Genomic DNA, 8,571 nt, shown 5'->3' with positions numbered 1-8,571 from the left:
ACTGGGGAGAAGACCATTACTTTTAAATCCCCAAAGCCCACATTTGGCAGCCCAAAGAATAGATTTGAGGTGCAAACCCACTCTCTGGGACTAAAAAAACCACACTCATAAGCTCCAAGGCTTATGATTTTATAGTGCAAAGCCTTGTTTAAAGGGCCCAGAGCATCATTTTTCAAAAGTCTGATCTGGAATAGTGGTGGGACTGTGATGTCACACAGAGCCTGTGACACAGCAGGACAAGAGGGGCTGCAGGGTGGTGGGTTCTGCACTCTGGAGGGAGCTCTGAGGGTGAACATCCTTCACCCCTGAGGGTGAACATCCTTCACCCCTGAGGGTGAACATCCTCACCCCTGAGGCCATGGCTGCTGACGGTGGTGTGAACCCATCCCAGATGGATTTCTGGGGTGGGATGCAGTTCGTGCCCATGATGCCCAACATCAGTCCCACAGGTACAGGAGCATTGCTGCAGGAGCTGCCCTCACAGGGATGCAGGGAAAATCAGCTGGAGCTGGGGACAGCAGTGACACACAGCCCAAGGGGTGCTGGAAGGCTGAGAGCCAGCAGAAACATAGCAAAATCTGGTTGTTGGGGAAGATGAAACAGGAAAGCCTTATAAATATGATTGCCTGGTAAAAGGTTTGGAGAATGTGGAAACTATAAGTGAGATTGAAATGAAAGCAAGCTTTGAGATCCCTCAGTTACTGAACAACTGGAAAACAATGGTGTGGCTGGCTGAAGGTGATCCCCTTTTGATGGAACAACACCCTCTGCTTGCAGACAGCTCCAAGGGTCAGAGCAGACCCTACAGCTTGGCAGAAGGGCCCAAAGAGGAGTTTTTAGGGTTTAAAATGTAACACAGTGTGGTAATGTAATGATTCTTATAGGCTGTATGTAAATGCTGTAGGATTTGTATCTTGTACTAGATTGGTTAGTGAGAATGAGAATATTCAACACAGAAGAAGATTTATTGTATTGGAATGGGAACTTTGCTCTCTTACCCTCTCATCCTCTCTCCCCCTCTCTTCTCTCAGGCCTGCTCTGAGCTGTGGCTGGCAGCTCCCAGCAGGGCCCTGCACTTGGCCCTTTGCAATAAACCCTAAATTCCATGACCAGAAGAAGATTTATTGTATTGGAACAGGAACCTTGCCCTCTGATCCTCTCTTTTACTCTCTCATTCTCTCTTTACCACGCTCTTGCCTTCTCTCTCTTTACCTCTCTCTCTTTGGGCCTGCTCTGAGCTGTGCCTGGCAGCTCCCAGCAGGGCCCTGCACCCAGGCCCTTTGCAATAACCCCAAATTCCACCACCTGGCTTCAGAGATCTCTCATCTCCATCCATCCTGACCATGCAACCCCCCTGATGCTCCAACACTTTCTATTTCCTTGTTTTCCAGAGCGAGAGGCTGTCTGGGACGCAGTGGCCAGCAACATCCGACAGCAGCTGCAGCTGCGCAAGGTGGGCCAACACCCTGGGACAACACCCTGGGCCAACACCCTGGGCCAACACCAACGTCCTCCTTTGCCCACCCAGAAGAGCAGTGAGGAGTCCCCATGGCCTTCCTCATGGATCATGGCCTGCAGTTCCCCTTGCCCTCCTCAGAATGCAGGAAGCCCACCCCAAAATCCCCTACTGAGGGACAAACGGAGCTTGTGCAAGCGTGGTGTCACCTCTGGGAGGTGGCATTGCCACTGGAGACTGGGGTTGTCCTCGAGCTGCCTCTGTCTGACTCCAGCATGGATTTTTTTGGTGGGAGAAGGAAAAAAAGAGACCCCAGCATCTCCTCCTCAGGGTTCTCCCCATTGTCCTGACTTCTGAACAGTGGGAGTTGGCAGAGTTTGGTCACAGGCTGTGATGGTGTTCACAGGGGTTCTTGGATTGAGGATCTGACTCCATGTTTCAGAAGCTGATTTATTATTTTATTATATATATTACATTAAAACTATACTAAAATAATAGAAGAAAGGATTTCATCAGCAGGCTGGCTAAGAATAGAGTAGCAAAGAATAATCACAAAGGTTTGTGTCTCGGACAGAGAGTCCAAGCCAGCTGACTGTGATTGGCCATTAATTAGAAACAATCAATCACAGGTGCACCTGTTGCATTCCACAGCAGCAGATAACCATTGTTTACATTTTGTTCCTGAGGTCTCTCAGCTTCTCAGGAGGAAAAATCCTAAGGAAAGGATTTTTCCTAAAAGATGTCTGTGACAAAAGGCATCATCCCTTGATGGAATCATCCTTGGCTCTTCCTTCTGTCCAATTCTCACCCTTTGGGCCTTTCCCTTCTGCTCCAGGGGATCCGAATTCCCACCCTTGGCTCCTTTGACGTGGTCCACACAGAGACCGTGGTGGGGAACAAGACTGTGATCCTGCAGAGGCCAGTGTTCCACCTGGCCAGGAATCTTGGAGGAGCCCAAAACCGGGAAAACAAGGATGAGCTGGCAGGTAAGGCAGAGCATTTAACCCTGCAGGCCCAGGGTGGAGTAGGAGATCACACCACAATTCTAAAAGCATCTCCTGGGAAACACCTTTGGCCAAGAACTGGGGAGGTCTCCGGTTGCTGTTGATATTCTCTGCCCCGAGATGTGCAGGATGTCTCTGCCTCAGCCCGTGCAACTGAAGAACGAGTCTGGACTCTTCACTTTTCTGTCTTGAGGTTGTTTATTAATTCTTATCTATAAAATTTTCTTTCTGTTCAGCAGGGCAGCCACAGGCACTCTGTGTTGTCCTTTTATACTACAAACTACATATAACATATTTACACTTAATTCCCAATACCCATCACCCATGTTAGACAGTGCACTTCTACTCTAAACCAATCCCAAAGTACCAACATCACTGCAGAAAATGGAGAACAAGGAGAAGAAGGACTAGACATGCCCAGATTCCTCCATCTTGTCCCCATAACCCCCATACCAAAAATCCTAAAATCTACATTTTCACCCTGTGAATATTTTATTATTACACCATTCAAACCTGTGTGACTTTCACGTCCTCATACAAAGCTGGCAACTCGCTGCAAGGGTCACAATCAAGTCTTCAGGTGTTCTGGGCTGTGTGCCAGGGTCTCCAAGCCCCCTGACGGGGCCCTCAGCAATTCTGGACATCCAGAGGGATGCACTGAGTTCCCACAGGGAAGTTCCTCGTGGCACCTTCCCATTTCCATGGTTTTGCAGGGGGTAAGCAGCTGCAGCCTCTGAAATACGCCAAGGTGGCCACAGAGGCCTTTGTGTCCCGGCGAGAGGCGGAGGGCTGCATCCTTGGCACCATGTCCCTGCTGTACCACTGCCTGGAGAAGGGCGTGAGCGTGGCCTTGGTCCTCAGGGGCGTGGGTGTGCTCCTCATTGAGGGCAGCACGGTGCTAATGAGGTTCTACCCGGACTTGCTGGAGAAGGTGAACGGGGAGAGGATCCAGGACAAGGCTACGCTCAAGGTGAGCCTTTTGTTTCCCCCCTGCTTGGGCAGTGCCAGAGCAGCTCCTCAGCACTGCTGGTTTATGGACACCAGGGTCTGGCCAGGAGCATGATTCCACCTGCTCTGCCTGCCCTGAACTGCTCTCCTGAGTGCTTTGGCCACACTGGGGGTGTGCTGGTGTGGGAATCCATAAAATTAGGTTTTGGGAAAGCTGCAAAAGGCAGGCCAAAAAACTTAATGTTACAACTCACTTTATAAGTTTTTTGACCAATCACACAAAGCAAAAGCACATTGACAGTAGTTCTATCCAACCACTATAAGCACAGGTACCTTTGGTTAAACAATGCTTGCTTATTTCAAATACAATACCTGCTTGTGAGCCTTAAAACACAATGCACAGAGCTCCATTATTAAGCTTTAACCTTCCTAATATCTCTCTAGATAAACTTTCTGTAGCTTAGAGGGCTATTCTAGACAAGCATTAATACACAGACCATTGTTCTATTTGCCCTTGCTTTTCTACAGTTTAAATAATTTTTCTGCTGACCAATCTCATGGCTGCTGCTTAGCTCTAATCACAGTTCTGCTGTGTCTGAGGCCTGCATTTTGCAGCTTTCCCAACACCCCTCTGATTTTGCGAATTCCCACATGCTGGCACCTTTCACGTTTCTGTGCTGCAGGCTCTCCAGCAGCTGGGCATGGCGGTTCCCCGGGACGTGCCCGTTGCTTCCCTGAGCTCCACTGGCCGTGTCCTCATCTTTCCCAAGTGAGTCAAACACCCCTGGCAGCTTTGGCCTCTGCAGAGATCTGGGAGCAGTTTCTCCTCATGACCACAGCAGCCCTGCAGAGCACTGACTCTCCTTTGTGCCTGCCTGTGACGGCGCTCACAGGGGTCTGAGGATGAGGGAAGAGACGAGGATCTGACTCCATGTTTCAGAAGGCTTGATTTATTATTTTATGATATATATTACATTAAAACTACACTAAAAGAATAGAAGAAAAGGTTTCATCTCAGAAGGCTAGCTAAGCTAAGAATAGAAAAGAAAAAATAACAAAGGTTTATGGCTTGGAGAGAGAGAGAGCCAGCTGGCTGTGATTGGCCATTAATTAGAAACAACCACATGAGACCAATCACAGATGCACCTGTTGCATTCCACAGCAGCAGATAACCATTGTTTACATTTTGTTCCTGAGGCCTCCCAGCTTCTCAGGAGGAAAAATTCCTAAGGAAAGGATTTTTAATGAAAATATGTCTGTGACACTTGCCTGTTTATCATCCCTGTGAACAGATCCAAGGGGACAGAGGGAGTGTTTTAGGCAACCCTTGCTTCCCCTTCAAGGCCAGGAATCCTTTCCTGAGTGACCCTATTTGCCAGGACAGTCCTTGGGGTTGGGGCACAATTGACTTGGGAGAACAATGGCCTTTACTGCCAAAGTCACCTGTGAGCAGGTGATGGTGGCAAGGGCCCAGAGCCCATGAGGACATGGATCAGGATTGTGTTGCAGACAACTTTTATGAAAAGTCTTTTCTTTAGGATTTTTCGTCCTGAGAAGCTCAGAGGCCTCAGGAACAAAATGTAAACAATGGTTATCTGCTGCTGTGGAATGCAACAGGTGCATCTGTGATTGGTCTCATGTGGTTGTTTCTGATTAATGGCCAATCACAGTCAGCTGGCTCGGACTCTCTGTCCAAGCCACAAACCTTTGTTATCATTCTTTTCTTTTTCTATTCTTAGCCAGCCTTCTGATGAAACTTTTTCTTCTATTCATTTAGTATAGTTTTAATATGATATATATATAATAAAATAATAAATCAGCCTTCTGAAACACGGAGTCAGATCCTCATCTCTTCCCTCATCCAAGACCCCCTGTGAACACTGTCACAGGATTGTGTTGTCTCTTTGTCTCCAGCTTTGAACAGACATTTCCATCCACATCACTGCCCAGAGATCAGCTCAAGGACTTAGGATTGCTTCCTGGAGAGGACAAGAGGAACAAAATGGGTTTGCCACCCATAAGACAAGGCATGGAAGGTAAAGCATCTCCCTGCTTGTTTCCATAGCACAGGCAACTGGCGGCTGTGATCTGATGGGAGAATCCCCAGCCATGATTGTCACAAGGATCTGATTGTGCCAAATCTCTTCATGGCCTTTTCTCCTATGACTGGCTCCACAAGAACTAAGCCCTGGGCTGGAAGGTGCCCAAGATGCTCATCCCTGGTTCAGCAGGAGGGTGGGGATCCGAGGGCCCAAACCTGCTCCCAGAAATTACCTCTGCTTTCAAAAGAGACTGTCCCAAATCTGGCACTATGGATGGGGACTCTGGAGATAGCGGTAGGAGGGGAGTGGGAATTCCCTCTTGGATGTGCTAGGAAGAGGCCTGAGCATCCCCATCTGTCGCTTGCTGTGCTGTCCTGATGGGCTCTGTCCTTCCTGACTGCAGGGAGGGTTCCTGGCCTGCCCGTGCCTGCTCAGCAAGCCAAGGCAGGAGAGCAGCCCTGGGATGAGGAGCCGATGGAGAAAAGGTACAACCTTTGGGTCAGGTGCGCCTGCAGGCTCAGGACATGGGGCCCTTTCCTCATCCAGCCAGAGCTTGTTCCCCAGCACGTCCTACCAGACAGGCTGGGGCTGCTGGGAGCCCCCAATGGTTCCTCTCCTCCCCTCCAGAAGAGTCCCTCATGAGAGCTGGAGCCATGCATGGGGACAGACAAGTGTCAGCCAAGGGTCCCAGCTCAGGGGGTTCCTCTCCTGAGCAGGGGGGATATTAACAGACCACTAATGAGACAGGACTGCTGGGAACGTGCCTTGAGCTGTTTTGTTTTCCAGCATCACTCTCATTCTGTGGTTATGACAATGGGAAGATGCCAGCAGCTCACATCCCAGGCAGCAGACAAAGAACTTAATGTTACATCTCACTTTATAAGCTCCTTGACCAATCACACAAAGCAAAAGCACATTGACAGCAGTTCTATCCAACCACTATAAGCACAGGTACCTTTGGTTAAAACAATGCTTGCTTATTTCAAATACAATACCTGCTTGTGAGCCTTAAAACACAATGCACAGAGCTCCATTATGAAGCTCAGAACTTCCTAATATCTCTCTAGATAAACTTTTCTGTAGCTTAGGGATTGATTTTAGACAAGTGTTAATACACAGACCATTGTTCTATTTGCCCTTGCTTTTCTACAGTTTAAATAATTTTTCTGCTGACCAATCTCATGGCTGTTGCTTAGCTCCAATCAGTTTTGCTGTCTCTGGGGCCTGCATTTTGCAGCTTTCCCAAAACCCTCTAATTTTGTGGATTCCCACAATCAGCTAAGGGGAATGTGGCCCCAGACCCCTCTCCCTGTGTCTTCCAGGAAGCTGCCAGGGATCCCAGGGGCTGCTGCTGGAAGGAAGCAGCCTGTGGCTGACCAAGGCAAGGGCAAGGCTCTGCCCAAGGGCCAAGCGTTGGTGCAGAGCAACAGAGAGGCAGAAGGAGCTCAGAGGGGCAGAGGAGGAAGAGGAGAAAGAAAAGATTCTCTTGGGAGTGAGGGAGAAAAGGAAGTTCAGCTTGGAAAAGAAGGAGAGAGAAGGGAACCTGTTGGGAGAGGAGGAGAGAAGAAAACTCGTCCTGGGAGAGATGGAGAAAAGAAAGTTCAGTTTGGAAGAAAAGGAGAAAGAAGGGACTCTGTTGGGACAGAAGGAGAAAAGAAAACTCCTCCCAGGAGAGATGGAGAAAAGGAAGCTCAGCTTGGAAAAGAAGGAGAAAGAAGGGACTCGCTTGGGAGAGAAGGAGAGAAGAAAACTCCTCCCAGGAGAGATGGGGAAAAGAAAGTTCAGCTTGGAAAAGGAGAAAGAAGGGGCTCTGTTGGGAGAGAAGGAGAAAAGAAAACTCGTCCCGGGAGAGATGAAGAAACGGAATCTCAACTTGGAAAAGAAGGAGAAAGAATGGAAACTCTTGGGAGAGAAGGAGAGAAGAAAACTCCTCCCAGGAAAGGTGGAGAAAAGAAAGTTCAGCTTGGAAAAGGAGGAGAGAGAAGGGGATCTCTTGGGAGAGAAGGAGAAAGAAGGGATTCTTTTAGAGAGGGAGAAAGAATAGATTCTTTTAGGAGACAAGAAGAAAGAAGGGATTCTCTCAGAAGTGAAGGAGAAAGAAGCGATTCTTTTAGCGAAGGAGAAAGTATAGATTCTTCTGGAAGACAAGAAGGAAAGGGATCTCTCAGAAAAGAAGGAAAAAGAACGGGTTCTCTCAGAAGACAGGGAGAAAAGAAAGTTGGACGAAAAAGAGAAAAAGAAGCAAAAGATGCTCTTGGAAGTGAAGGAGAAAAGAAAGGCCGTCCCAAAGGAGAAGAAAAGAAAGTTTCTCCCAGAACAAAAGGAGAAAGAAACGTTCCTAGCGGAAGAGGAGAAAAGAAAGTTCCGTTTGGAAGAGAAGAGGAAAAGAAGTTTGGTCTCAAAAGAGGAGAACTGAAATACCTCCTTGGGAGAGAAAAGAAGCTTCTCGCTGGAAGAGGAGGAGGAAGGACAGTCCCTGTGGGGAGCACAGCACTGCCATGGAGTGCCCGGGCCAGGAGGCCTCAGGACTCCAAGGTGTTCATCCTGCAGCAGCCGGGGGCGGAGGCCAAACAGGGCCTGAGAGCCAGGCCTGAGATCTTCTGGACAGTGCTCAAGGAGCCCCAGATGAGCATTTTGGCAGGCTACACGTTCGAGTCCTCCCGCCTGCTGCCCCCCGAGGCCCCACAGCTGCCCATGCCCAAGAAGAGAGAAATGGTGGCCAGGGGCCCCTGGCCCTGGGAGGAGTGAGCAGGGCTGAGGGTGAGCAGCACCTGAGGGGCCAACGCAGGGACAGGACAGCTGCCATTCTGGGAACGCCATTCTCATTCCTCCCAGGGCAGCTGCACGTGGAGTCTCCAGAGAATGGAGCAGAGAGCAACAATTCCTTTCAATCCAAAACTTTCACACAGACCATTGTGCTGCTTATCTTTATTTAGACGTCTACCATAAATTCCTTGTCTCTGGTCTCGCTGTCCAGGAGCTCAGAGCTGGCTCTCAAAGCTGTGAGGCGCCTGTGGAGAGAAGAGGAAGCTGCTGAAACCCTGCTATGATTGGGGATGTGGTGGGTGTGAGGGTGTGGAGCAGTGCTGGACATCCTCTGGGAGCTCTGGACAGAGTTGTC

The sequence above is a fragment of the Zonotrichia leucophrys genome, chromosome 22, assembly GCF_028769735.1.
Source record: "Zonotrichia leucophrys gambelii isolate GWCS_2022_RI chromosome 22, RI_Zleu_2.0, whole genome shotgun sequence".
In the NCBI taxonomy this organism is placed as follows: Eukaryota; Metazoa; Chordata; class Aves; order Passeriformes; family Passerellidae; genus Zonotrichia; species Zonotrichia leucophrys.
The sequence above is the reverse complement of the archived record's forward strand: the minus strand, read 5'-3'. Positions refer to the sequence as shown.